The sequence below is a fragment of the Enhydra lutris genome, unplaced genomic scaffold, assembly GCF_002288905.1.
Source record: "Enhydra lutris kenyoni isolate GAN:26980312 unplaced genomic scaffold, ASM228890v2 scaffoldscaffold19, whole genome shotgun sequence".
In the NCBI taxonomy this organism is placed as follows: domain Eukaryota; kingdom Metazoa; phylum Chordata; class Mammalia; order Carnivora; family Mustelidae; genus Enhydra; species Enhydra lutris.
This window is the reverse complement of record NW_019154103.1, coordinates 5,345,614-5,359,737: the sequence shown is the minus strand read 5'-3', so window position 1 is coordinate 5,359,737 and position 14,124 is coordinate 5,345,614. Positions and strand designations below refer to the sequence as shown.

At 43.6% G+C, this 14,124-nt stretch overlaps 1 pseudogene; it reads right to left on the bottom strand.

The window, feature by feature from the left end:
- Positions 1-249: 249 nt before the first annotated feature.
- LOC111148242 lies at positions 250-14,111 on the bottom strand (annotated as a pseudogene).
- Positions 14,112-14,124: the final 13 nt, after the last annotated feature.

Below are 14,124 nucleotides of genomic sequence, written 5' to 3'. Positions count from 1 at the left end.
TGGGATTGCCCTTGGAGTCATTATACAAGTAAGTCATGTAAGAAAAGCAGACTCATTGCTCCTCCATCTTCCTCCAACACCTAGCTTAGTTGCCTGAATTCACCAGTAGATTTGGTGTTCAGTGACTTCTGGTTATTTTAACATCTCAGATTGACCCTAAAAGCCAAGTTTTGCTATTCTTGATGACCTTCCAAAGAATGGACCATGACGTTACTGGACAGTAAGAAACTGGAGGACCAGGGGCCTTTCTCATTGTCTTTGCATCTCCGGCAGCACCAGTTGCGTGCTCATCCACAGCAGGAAGGCAAGAGGCATATGTTGACCTGAACTGAAGGTCCAGGAGCACATTAGCTGTTCAGCTGGAGACAGCAGGGTGCACTGAGGGTAAAGGCGAGTAAGAGTTCCAGATGGGACTTGAGGGGGATTTCTTTCTGTTCTGTCATTTCACTGTTTCCTCTCACCACTCCTTAGGTGTCCGGAAGGACAGAAAGCTCTGCCTGAAGCTGGCAGCAGATTTTCCCAATACTCCCTTCTAGCCCTGTGTTTGAAAAAAATAATTAATTAAAAATGTTTACCTACTTTATAAGTCCAATATGTATTATATATATGTGTGTGTGTGTGTGTATATATTTATATATAAATATATATATGTATATGTGTGTGTATGCGTGTATATATATATTTGCCAAATATACACAGAACTTCAGTTTCAACCTACAGACTAAAAAACTATGTCCCTTAATGCCTTTCTCACATTTCTGTCAAAAGCAAGCATTGGGTTTCATAACACCTTTCAGAAAAAGATGTGTTTGAAATCTGGAGGTATTTAGAATCACCAGGAAGGACAGCTAGACACCCCCCCCCACCATAGGGTTTATCTCAAGCGACCTGCTGAAAAAGCCAGGATCTGAAAGGTAAGTAGCAGACAGAGAAGAATGCAATGCCTGTGGCATGAGAAGTACAGACCCAAAGTTCCCAGTGGAAGCCTGTAAGGAGCACTGGTGAAGACCTGCCAGGCCCAGATATTGCGGTCTTCCTGTTAGGCTGCCAGCCAAGTATAAGCAGTTGACTCCCCCTGCCATCCTCTCTTCTCTCCCCTTGAATCTGAAGAGGTCAGAAATCCTGGTTAGCAAGATAGGAAGAGAGGGCTGGAAGCATGAGACAGAGAAAGAGAAGGACCAGGCTGGCCAGGCCTTCCCTACTTGCCTGCCTTTTGAAGGCAACTGCTGGAAAACCAGAGAAAATACAAGTTTCATGTGTTCCAGATTTTGATTTTACGTGGAACTGAACATTTTTTTAAAAAATTGGCCTCCATGCCCTGTGTGGACAGCCCAATGCAGGGCTTGACTCACAACCCTGAGATCAAAACCTGGGCTGAGATCAAGAATCGGATGCTTAACTGACTGAGCCACACAGGTGTCCCTGGAACTGAACACTTTTAATTCCTGAATTAAGACCTATGTTTGCTAAATAAAGTGGTCATGGAGCTTTCTGTTGCCTAATATGGACCCAGTGAAGTCCTAGGGCATGTCAGTATTTTCAGATAGGGAGAGAGGATAGACTTCACCCAATGAGCAGGTTTTAAGAGACAGAGGAAGACAAAAAGAAAGTTGCCTTCTGATTATTATATTTCATGAATCCTGTTTGTTTAATATAATTATAATATTGTAAATGTTATTTACTAGCTTTACATTTTTATAATAAATCTATAAAGCTTGAAAGACTTAATTATATTTATAGAGCAGAACATAATATTTCTAAACCTTGACAATTTAAGAGTAATGGCATAACTTAAAGAAGCCAAGAGGTAGATGAGGGAGGAAGAGGAGAGGGGAGTGGAAAGAGTTAATTCTTATTTTACAGAGTGTAAGTAAGAGATGTTGCTTTACATCAATGGATTAAGGAAATGGGAAGTTAAACAGAAAATTCAAACTTATAAAGATAATGAACAGAGGAAGTAAAAATGTAATCAAAATTGGGAAAAGTAAAACAGGGAGAAAAGGGGAATGTTACATGATTTAAACGCTTGAGGCTTTGTAAAGGATTAGCAGTAATTACAGCTTAAAATTGTAAAACCAGACATTAGGTATAAGACTTCAAAACACAAGCAGCAAACAGGTCATTAACTTTGGGAATTGGAATGGTGTCAGGAGAGGGGCAGCCATAGTTTTAATCTTATACACTCTATACTTTTTGAATATTTATTGCATGCATAGTGTTTCTACCAATAAATAAAATGAGGTTAGAGAAAAATAGTGATCTTAATTAAACAATTCCTACCTGGCTCAAATCCAGGGTTTGATGTGCATATTAAGGCTACTTCTCCAGCTGCCATGTTTGTCTGAAGCTGGGGTCAGAAATCCCCCGCCTGGGGCCAGAAATGTACCAGACCCCTAGGTTGTAGGCCTCTTTGGCATATTTTTTAATATCCATCTGGTTCCAACTCTGGGCTCTAGTCCTGCAACACAATGATCACAGCATTTCTGTCACTGACCCTACATTCACATCGTAGGCGCTCTGATGGGCGTCTTTTAAAGTTAAAACATTATTGGGATGTCTGGGTGGCTCAGTCTGTTAAGCAGCTGCCCTTGGCTCAGGTCATGATCCCAGGGTCCTGGGATTGAGTCTTATATTGACTTCCTTGCTCATTGGGGAGCCTGCTTCTTCCTCTGCCTGCTGTTCCCCCTGCTTGTGCTCTCTCTCTCTCTCTGACGAATAAATAAATACATAAAATATTTTTTAAAAATAAAATTAAAATATGATGAACTTTAGATTACTCATTTTTTTTCATTAACATCGACTGTTTTTGGTCTTACTCTGTCTCTTTTCATTAGACTGTACCATAACTGTTCATTATAGCCTTTTCCATGTTGTCAGCATAAGAAAACATGAGGACAGGGCACCTGGGTAGCTCAGTCGTTAAGCGTCTGCCTTCGGTTCAGGTCATGATCCCAGAGTCCTGGGATCGAGTCCTGCATCGGGCTCCCTGTTCAATGGGGAGTCTGCTTCTCCCTCTGCCACTCTCCCTGTTCCCTCTTTCACTCTCTCTGTCTCTCAAATGAATAAATAAAATCTTCAAAAAAAAAAAAAAAAAAAAGAAAGAAAGAAAGAGAGAAAGAAAAAGAAAACACAAGGACCGCTCCTACCCTGAACTTACCAAAGGGATATTCTCGGAGACCCACAAACCCACCTTTGCCACAGTCAGGGGTGTGGAAGCCCAGGGCCTGCACCATCAGGTGTGCCTTCAACCCTGCAGCCCTATAGGCCCCTCCTTCATGAGTCTCATTGTCTTCAAGCTACTGCTGGGCCCAAAGCTGCAGCTCACGCCCACGGTGGTCATCCCTAGGCAAAGAAATAAAGAACTTTTACATTTTACTTATTTTATTCTTTAATAGTTGGAAATTGCCTTAGAGATTAATTATCCTGCTCTACTTCCCAAGTTTTACCAAGAGGGAAACCAGTGCCAGTTAATTCTTTTGCTGAACTGCTCTCACAAGATTAAGCAACCTTTGTTAAATTTCTCAAACAAGAGCTGAATTGCTGACCACATTATGGGTCCGTTTACCTGCCTTCGCCAGCTTAACAGCACGTTCTCCTGATGTCACACTGCGCATGTCTCTGTCCCGGCCTATGTACATGGTAGCTGCCACTGGCTTACCCGATTCTTTTAAGACTTCCACGGCCCATAGGCTTCTTCAGCATGCTCAAAATACTAAGGGAGATTTCACTTTTTCTATTGGTCCAAATGTAAAGCAGATTTTGAAAGGTGAAATAAATATGTTGCAAAATTGCTTTAAGAATGACCAAGTATATGTGATAAAACTTAACTGAGGAACAGGTCTTCATCAAACTAAGGAATACTCTTCTGAGTAAACATTTTAATTCCTTTAACAGTAATATAAAGATTTGCATTCAGAGATCATTGATTCAGCAAGATGAAGACTGTTACGGAAAGAAACAGAAAAACAACACAAAGGTTTTTAACGTAATTGAGTATTTAAAATCATAATTTTGAAGGAACTAAGGTTTTTTTTTTACTATCTTCTATTTACTTGAGAGAGAGAGAGCAGAGCAAGCGAGAACATGAGTGGTGGGGGAGGGGCAGTGGGACAGGGAGCTCCCCACTGAGCAGGAAACTGGATTCAGGACTGGATCCCAGGATCCTGGGATCATGACTTGAGTCAAAGGCAGACAGGTAACCTACTGAGCCACCCAGGTGCCCCAGGAATGAACATTTTAGAAATAAATATTATTATTATTTTTTAAGATTTATTTATTTGAGAGAGAGCGCACACCTGAGTAGGGGAAGAGGTAGAGGGCGAGAGAGAGAGAATCCCAGACAGACTCCCCACTGAGAGGACAGCCCATTGTGGGGCTGGATCTCATGACTCTGAGATCACAACCCGAGCTGAAACTGATTGGGGCACTTAACCGACTGAGCACCCAGGCGACCCTTACTAATAAATTTTATACTCCTCTTTATGGAGCTGGGGTAATCTCTGAAAAATAATGAATAGTTTATTATACTTTCTACTTCAAAGTGATTTTATATTCACTTCTCTTTAGATGGGATTTCCCCCAATGAGACCGCTGTGGCACAGAGGAGGGAGGAATAGCTGCTGAGTTTCTTTGTCGAGGGTGGACAGGACACCTTGCCTGGTAAACCCAGGTCATTTGTAGGGGTCTTACCAGGAATGCCCTTAAGGGCCACAGTTGAAAAGCTGACCTTAAGTAAGTGAAGAAAAGCCAGCAAAAATCTAAGTCTTCTTGACTTAGATTCTGCAGAAGCAATGTGTGAGGAATGGCAGAGAGAGTCCACAGAGAGGTTCTTAACAAAATGAACTTGTGTTCCCATGCATCTGGAGAACCTATCAGGTGGAGTTTGTGCCTATCTGTGCAGGTGATTGTTGCCAAGTGCGTCTGCCAGGATTGGGTGGCCCTGAGCCTTGGGAAGGTTGGTGAAGCAAGCTTTTCAACAGATTCAGAGAGTGATAAGGGAAACAGCAGCTGGGAGATTATTGGCCTTGTTGGGGGCTAGAGAATTGGGCTGAGAGCTTGACTCCAGGTGGTTGCAAAGATGGGAAATGGGGAATGAGGGCTTTTTCATTTTTAGAAGTGGAAGAAAAAGAATGTTCTGGGCCTTCATGTCCAATCAATGACCAATTCTCTTTCTTTCTTCAAAATATCCCTCATGTGTTATAGCTTGAGTGAAAGCAGAGGGATGGGAGTGAGCACAGCATGGACAAAGGAGGGCAAAGAAACTTGCTGGTACTGAGTATTATTAGTGGGGCCTCATGAGCCTGACTAGCCACCTACCTCCTAAGCTTTGCTCACTCGCAGCCTCCACCCCCGCACAGCTCTGTCCAGCCTTGCCTCTCCCACAGGAAAGGTTGCTCCCTGAAGCACTGTTCCCTTCTCACCCAACATTGTAGGGTCCCCTTTGAGTCACCTGCTACAACCATCCAAAGAAAACCAAGGCTATGGCTGGGCCTCTTCTGGGTCTGCCCTTGGACTTCGCTAAACCCCAGCATGCAAGTGAGAGATGTTTGCCTTGACAGCAATGCATGTACATAAACCTTTGACCCTGTACCCTGAGGAAATGAGGGCACAAAGCAATCCAATACCCTCATGAAAGGTGAAGACTATGTAGTGGGATTTGTCAGAAGAGGGTGACTCCTCTCCCTAAAATACTAGGCTTACCCCTGCAATCAAGAAGTCTGCATTTTTCTTGGTAAAAACCTCTAGCTGGAGTCGAGAGAATTTTTTTTTAATTTTTAATTTTTTTATAAACATATAATGTATTTTTATCCCCAGGGGTACAGGTCTGTGAATCGCCAGGTTTACACACTTCACAGCACTCACCATAGCACACACCCTCCCCAATGTCCATAACCCCACCCCCCTCTCCCGACCCCCCTCCCCCCAGCAACCCTCAGTTTGTTTTGTGAGATTAAGAGTCACTTATGGTTTTTTAACTCTAGCTTCATCCTCGTGGTGTCTGCACACTGATGTCTGGCAGATCCCTCTGGTATTAAAGCATCACCTTTGCCAGCCACTTCCCCAGCAAGGTCACAGTCACCAGCGTTCACATCTTCCCACTGAGGTCAGAGAGCAAGAGTTTGGATGGTGAGCCTGGCATTATCACGGTAAATGTAATAGATAACAAAGGGGGCAATGAGCAAATCAGACAAGTCCCAGTCATGGTTTAAACTGCAGTTTGAGGGGGATGGGGTAACTGGGTGATGGACATTAAGGAAGGCATGTGATGGGATGAGCATTGGCTGTTATATGCAACTGATGAATCACTGAACTCTACCTCTGAAATTAATTATACACTCTATGTTAATTGAATCAAAATAAAATAAAATTTAAAAAACCCTGCAATTTGAGAAGACCAGCAGAGTTGGGGACCTTCTCCTTTCCTACCAGTGAGCTTGTATTTCCATTAATGTACTCACCACATGGCATTTTAGTAAATGTTTGTGTTTGCCTCTCTCATTGGACCGTGAGCCACTTTCGAACAGGCTCCGTGGCTTTCTTTCATCTTTGTTTTGAGCATAGAGATTGGACTATAATAGGTACTCAATAAATGTTGGTTGGTTGACTGAGTAAATGGGCATGAACATTGACAAGTATGAACACTTTACATGTACACAGTATCACACAGTACTTACACGTTCTTCCCCTGCTCTAGTTTTCTCAATAACCCTGTGCATTTAAGCATAAATGATCTCCATTTTGCACAGAGAAGACCAGTGCTCTGAGCAGCCAAGCATCCTGTACAAAGTCACACGCCCAGCAGGTGGCAAAGTTGGGCATCAAACCCAATTCTTCTCATTCCCAGGCCAGTGCTGTGTTCCCAAGGACCACCCTATCTCTAGATGGACAAGTTAGAAGAGAAGATGGTTAAATAAGGTGAAAAGGGCATCTAGAAGTGTTTTCTCTACAGAAAAATAGCACAGGATAACCATATCCTTCCAATGGCTTATTCCTTCCCAGTCCCTATCTTCCCCTCCACCCCAGCTAAAGATGCAGAGAAAAGCTCATTTATGTAGTAAATATTCATTCACATAATAATTTCTTAATAAACATTTTATGTGGAGTTTGTTATAAGTATAGTAACATATTAAGTCAGTTCCATACCTTACCCTCAAGAGATTATTTTTATTACAGATGATCCCTGACACTAAACCCTGCCCTCCTCCCACCCCCCATCCCCACCCCCACAAAAATGACAGTTTATCTTGCTATCTATATTGTCCTCACTGGCAGAAAAGGGAAAGTCTGCATGACATTTGATCCAGCTCTCAAGAATTCCATGTGAAGTTGACGAACTACAAAGTAGATTTTAAAATTAAAATTAAGGAGATAAAATTCATAGGAGCTATCATGTGCAGCAAATGCAGCTTACGCACTCACAATCCCTTTCAATCACACACAATTTCAAGCCTGGTTCTAAAAAATTGCAGCTTAAGGTCAGTAGAGTTCAAGGACAGGAAATGGCAGAGTCAATACTAAATTGGGACTGTTTGGAGTGGCCTCATATTGTCCTGTCCATGGGCCTCAACAGTCTGGTGCAGCCATAGGCAGACATTAAGGTCTGGGTGACCAGTTGCCCCTTGGTCTTTTGGTCTACAGAGGGCTTATTCATTTGCCTGTGTTGTGGAGGATGTGGCTAGTCTACTTACAGTAAGGAAATCCTTCCATGAGGAAATTCTCACGGCGGACAAGATGTGTGTCGGTGGTGCCCCCACCAAACTGATTCAACAGCAGGCAGCTGGGGAGATGAGGTCAGAGAGCTTTCGTTGGGCTGTCAGGACATCCTTCCCTCCTTTCTCTTCATCTCTTACCAACCTCAGTCCTCATCCTTGCTATTTCAACACTTTCTTCCTGGTTGAGCAAAAAGATCTTCTAAAATTAAGAACAAGTTCTCTGTGGGCCAGATGAAATCTTGGTGCTAAGCGCCAGAGAAATAAAACTTGGTCCTACCATATAACTCTGAGTGTCTGATGAAACAATAAAATTGGTCAGTGGGTATGATGTGTTGGGCTTTTTATGCTGGTTAACTCAGGAGACCTCACAGCTAGCTCATGTCATATCCTCCTGTGACATGGGTCAAGAATCTAAGCCTGGGGTTGCTGAGTGGCTCCTTTGGTTGAGCAACCAACTCTGGATTTTGGCTCAGGTCATGATCTTGAGGTTGTGAGACTGACCCCCACATTGGGCTCCATGCTCAGTGCGGAGTCTGCTTGTCCTTCTCCCTCTGCTCCTCTCCCCACTCACACTCTTGCTCAAAAATAAATGAATGAATCCTAAAAAAAAACAACAACAGAAACTTATCCTTGGAAAAGTCAAATGACTTGTTCAGTCACACAGCTGGTGGGTGGAAGCATTAAGACAGGATCCAGGTTTCTCAGATACACGGTGCATATATGAATATGATCAGAGCAAATCAAAGGACCCACTCCCAGCTTGCAACCGTTTCATTCTTTCGCTTTATTTTCCACTTTAGTTTAGGAGACTGCTCTCAAAGAAGAGTAAAAATAGAATCAAAGCTCCAGTTTGATGTTACTCGCCAATCCCATCACAGTTTTTACCTCCAACTCTTACTGTTTTTTTTTTTTTTTTCCTAGCTCAGGGTATGAGGTGAAACTGTGTTGGTCTCTTCACACCCCTCTCCCCCAACAAAACCCAAATGTCTACTATCTATGCTGTGTTAATCTGGTGGTTACCATGAATCATCTTTACCAAGCACACTGTTACAGTACAAGACACAAATTAGCCAGAGGCATTAATGTGAAGCAATAGCAGTTTCACTTTGTTAAGGAAACTCTTGAATATCCACAGGGTGGAACAAATATTAAGGTGTGTATTTTAGCACTCCCTATACCTGAAGATGCTAGTGTGTGTGTGGAGGGGGCACTGGAAAAGGGAGAGGTCGTTTTCTTCTATATGCTTCAGCCCATGTACTGTCACTGTCTCGAGGTCCTGGCAACTCTGGCGAGTGAAACGGTCCTTAGACAACACTCAGAATCATTTATTTATCTTCTCTCGTCAGATTTAAACAAACTGTCACCCTCTGAATTAAACACTGTCTTGGGGGATGCCTCCGTTGACCTGCGTCTGGATGGTCTGCTGCCGCTTCCAGAGTCCAGAGCCCAGCCTTCACATAGCCCCTCTTCTCCAGAGTTACGAGAAAGCTGTCACCTCCAACTACAACCTCTCCACTACCCAGACGTTTCAAAATACCCTGATGGAAAGAAAGAAAAGTCACTTAGGATACACACTTTTTTTTTTCTCCTAAAAGCAGTCTCCAATTTTAGGAAAAGTGGTACTGTTTTCTTACAGCTCCAGTTCTGTTAAAATCCTCAACGTCTGGTAATATTTCAGAAAGATTGAGTATATTATATTTCCCGGACACTCCAGATATTCGTTTTGTGCAAAGTGCTGTGAATAGTTTTTCCCAAATAACATTTAATCTGAGTCAAGTTATAGTGAAAGTGCTGATTCTATGATAATTAGTTTGGTTTTTCAACATGTTTGTGGCAGACAGTGATAGTTGCCTAATTAATATGTATTTTCTCTCCTCTTCTCTGTTAATGTATTTCATTTGGGGAGACAAGTGTCCCTAACTTAAAACAAATCCTTGGGCTCCCTTGCTCCTAGGGGTGGCCATTTGACACGGTGCTGGCCAGTGAGACGTAAGTGGAAGTCAGTTAAAGATTTCTGAAAAGTTTTGCTTTCCTGATGTAGAGGGGCACTCCCTTCTAAAAATCTGGGCATTTTTCCTTCTTCTTCCTATTTGGAATGTTACCATAAGTCCTGGAGGAACAGCAGTCATCTTTTACCCATCCCATTGGAAGCTGACTAAAAGCTGGTGTAACTAGCAGCAGTGTGTGTGTGTGTGTGTGTGTGTGTGTGTGTGTGTGTGTGTGTTAATGACAACTTTGAGTAGCTAGCTGCAACAACCAAGGATTGTAAGACCTCATGTTAGGTGGAAAAAATAGCCTCTTTTTTGTGTAACCACTACACACAATCCTAAGGGACACATAGTTTCATAACAATGCCCTACATTTTCCAGCATGTTCACATACATGTTTTTATTTGGTACTCTGGACAACTCTATGAGCTAGGCAAGGCAGATGGTTTTTATTCCCATTTTATAAATGAGGAAACAGACATTCAGAGAGGCTAAGTGACTTGTCCAAGGTCACAGAGCTCAGCATGTAAAAAAGTAGACTTTGGTTCTTCTAAATTCCTAATCTAGCCTCTTTCTACTCCCACTTCTCTGTTGGGCCCAGCCATACTTGTATCCAGAGCAGTTCTCCAAGGCCTTACAGTTTCCATTGCCTAAAGGGTGACTCCCCCAGATACCTGCATGGGTCACCCTCTCACTTCCTTCAGGACTTTGGTCAAGGGTCATCTTTTCAGGGAGGGCTTTACTGACCATCTTATAGAAACACTGCAGACACCCCCATGGCCATCCCCATTCCTCTTGTATAGACTGCCTTAGTTAAAGGTAGGGTTTTTTTTTTTTAATTTTTTAAGATTTTTAATTTATTTATTTGTCAGAGAGAGAGAGAGAAAAAGAGAACACAAATAGGAGGAGTGGCAGGCAGAGGGAGAAGCAGACTCCCCGCTGAGCAGGGAGCCTGATGCAGGGCTCGATCCCAGGACCCTGGGATCACGACCTGAGCCGAAGGTAGATGCTTAAAGACTGAGCCACCCAGGCATCCCGAGATACAACGTTTTATTGAAAATCAAGTTCAGTTCATTTCAGCCCGTGTATGGCTGGACACAGAGCAATGCATGAGTGGGGGAGAAAAGCATCTAGTTGCTTCTTCTAACCAGTCTGCAGTCCCAGAAGGTACATTAGCAAGGCTTGTACTTGAGGCCACCTTATCCACAGCATCTCCATTTTGGAATGGAATTTGGAAGTGGGATGGAGACCAGCTGTGTTAACTGTGTTAGCCAAAGACACTGTTTTGACAGAGAGGGCTCCCGACTCTGGGTACTTTTTCCATACTTCATATCTAAAAATGAATTTTAGATGAATGTGGAAGAAATGTTAAGATTTATTATGACTCTCACCTCTTTCTCTCTTCCCTCTATACAATGCAATTCACCCTTTTAATTCTGAACTTTTAAAACATAAAAAGGACTTCAACTTTAAACTCTCCCGAGACCTTTCCACCTGCCAGGTGCAGTTGGAGGCAAGAGGGATAGGATAATACACCTTGGAATAAGATGAGGTCCCTGCTCTCAAGAAACCCAATGTCTGGCCACCTTGGGGAAAGCCGGGGTGTCAAAAAGTCCTCACAACTCGCATGATAAATAAATGCTGCCGAGGACTATGGAAGCAGAAGCAGAATCAGAAGCAGAGTCGTTTGCATAAAATGTTGTCTTGAAAAATCTAACACTTCAGTTCAGTTAACCATGTTAAGAATCAAATTTAGTTCTAGAGGGGGAAAAACACTGCCATACAATCTGGGTGTTACAGGATAGTATCTCACCTCCCACATCCAGTCTGTACCAGGGTTATGACAAGTGTATCTATTTAACACTTCTTAGAAGTGAAGCCCCCTCCCATCCTCACTGCTCCTACATTGTTGAAATGGCCTCCATCTCACTCCAGCCCACTCCGGCATATCTTCCGTTGCCGCAGAGCGAAACCCTGCCCGACCTACTCTCATCTGGGATTGCCTCATGCTTTGTTCTGCCTAAGGCCAAACACCATCCATTCCTGCATCTATCACCTGTATTGCACAATCTGGTTACCTTCCCGTCTCCTCTGTTTGGCTTTAAAATGCTTGTGGCTCAGGTGGCAAATCTCATTTGTCTCTCTCCCTACCACCGCATACGGCAGCTCACCAAGAGTAGGCCCTTCATAAACTGTGCCAAGAGTTAGCAGACAGGGAAGACTTTTGAAAATGTCCCTTGTTTCATAAATGCTGCAAGTCTGGTCCTGAAGAGGGGAAAAAATGGCACTCTGGAACAGAAAATTAGCTAGGGTTTTAAGAAAATGACAGGGCTTATTTTGATTGTATCCTCGTGATAACAAGTCAAGGCATTTTGATCTGTTACCTAGATGTTTGTCCAAAATTTTAAATTTTGCCTGTTTTCTAAACAGCCATTAGCAAAATAACCACATCATCAAGATTTGAATTCAGAGCATCTTTTAGTTCCTCCTTCACTGCTCTATTTACCACCTCAATTAATTACTACACCAGGAGGATCTAAAGACAGCACTAGCATGACAGAGGACTGTGGAAAACACAGATCACTGTAAATTTACTTTCAGTACATTTCTATTTTCATTCCATTCTGTCTTTCATTTTGGCAGTGACTCTGCCTCGGAGCTGACAGTGAGCTCCGAGAAGCATTTTTTCTTCGTTTTTGCAGACCTCAGTCTCTAGACTTCTGGATTTAAGGTCTGGCTCCCGGGTGCCTCTGTTCACACACACAAGAGCAGACCAACTTCACCCTTTGGCGGGAGGCTACCAGGCATCCATTCTGCCTGAAGCTGCCACTAGGACTGCTCTTGGGGATTAATGAGGCTACTGGAGGTGTCCCCTGTGGCAATCAAATGAATTCTTAAGATGTACCTGTTAGCTGACAGGAGAGGTGAGATTAGGTGATTTCCACTAACATTTTAACTCTCGGGTACACATTAGCATGGGTTATCATATGAGAGTCTTGGTGTTACAAGAGCAGGGGCTAGGAAGAAATTGGACGGGGACAGCATATTTTAAAAATATTTTTTTTAAAAATGAGCTCAAGGTGAGCACAGTATTACAGAAAATTTAGAGGAAGAAATCAGCACAATGTCTTTATCTTTTTATTAAGCTCATTTTCTTCAATGCCCATATTTTACTTTCATAATCAGAAAAACATATCCAAAGATTTTTTCATTAATTGTTAAACCCATGTTGCATATCTTATGTAATTATCACCATTATTATTTCCTTCCTTGCAATGCATATATAAATATTTTTACGTAGTTGAGATCAGTCCATGACAAAGTATAACTCCTTTCATAAGGTAACATTGCCAAAGCAGTTTGCTTGTTCCCATACTTAGCTTCTTAATTGGCTGCCTAATAAGTTGGTAAGTGTGTGCACCTTTATTTAGGGAGCCCACCATCGTTGGGCACCTTGGTTATTCCTAACTTTTTATTATAAACAGATCAGTGGTTCACATTTCCACAGCTATATAGCTGCTCCCTTCCCCACCCATACTGAATTTTGGGGCACAGGTGGGTTGCTTTGAGGGATCCTGGAGATGTCCTGCGTCCAAGTTCATGCCTTTCCTAATTTTGTTTTGTCACCCCTTCTCCTCAGCAAGCACACAGCCAGCAGAGAAGCAAGGCAGGGTGTGGTGGGAACAAGGCTCACAGTTGGTGAGCAGATGGGGAATGAAGCCTAGAGAAGGGATCAGGAAGACCTATCTGACTGACGAGAGGAGGCCGAGCCCCTCCAAACCACCCTACTCACCCCCCTACCTGCGCATCCCCCTACATACCACCCTTCTGCAGCCTCGGGTATGGGAGGGTCTGCACCCGGGACTGGTTTCAGGCCAGCCCCCCGCTTGCAGGGCCAGGCCACCATCCTTCCCAAAACGTGAGGGAACCGAGCTCTGGGGCCAGTTGACCCGAAGACCTGACGGTGTTGATGGGCTGAGGATGGAAAATGTGAGCATGGCCCCTGAATCCGAAACTGGACTTCACCCCACTCCTTTACCCTGGAGTAGAATAGGGTGACCTTGAGCTAGTTGCCGGACTCTCTGGGCCTCAGTTTCCTCATCTAAAAAATGGGAATAATCGTGAAAATGCGGTAATTTGCGTAAAGCAGTCTCGCAGCATGGGGCTCCGGGTCAGGGCTCCATAAATGCTACCCGAAATTGTTATCTAATCCTGTCGCCAAGGTGTTATTGTCACCCCCGGCAACTGGCGATCGCGGAAACCCAGGCGCGGAGCCGTCTAGGTTCCCATCCAAGAGCTGAAGTGGGGTTTGAACTTCAGGCACCGGGAGCCCTGTGGCCCGCGGGGCTGAATACCTCGCCGACGCCCGGAAACTCACCTTTTTGGCCCCGGGGACTCCGGCCGGTGCCATCCCGCCGCGACTG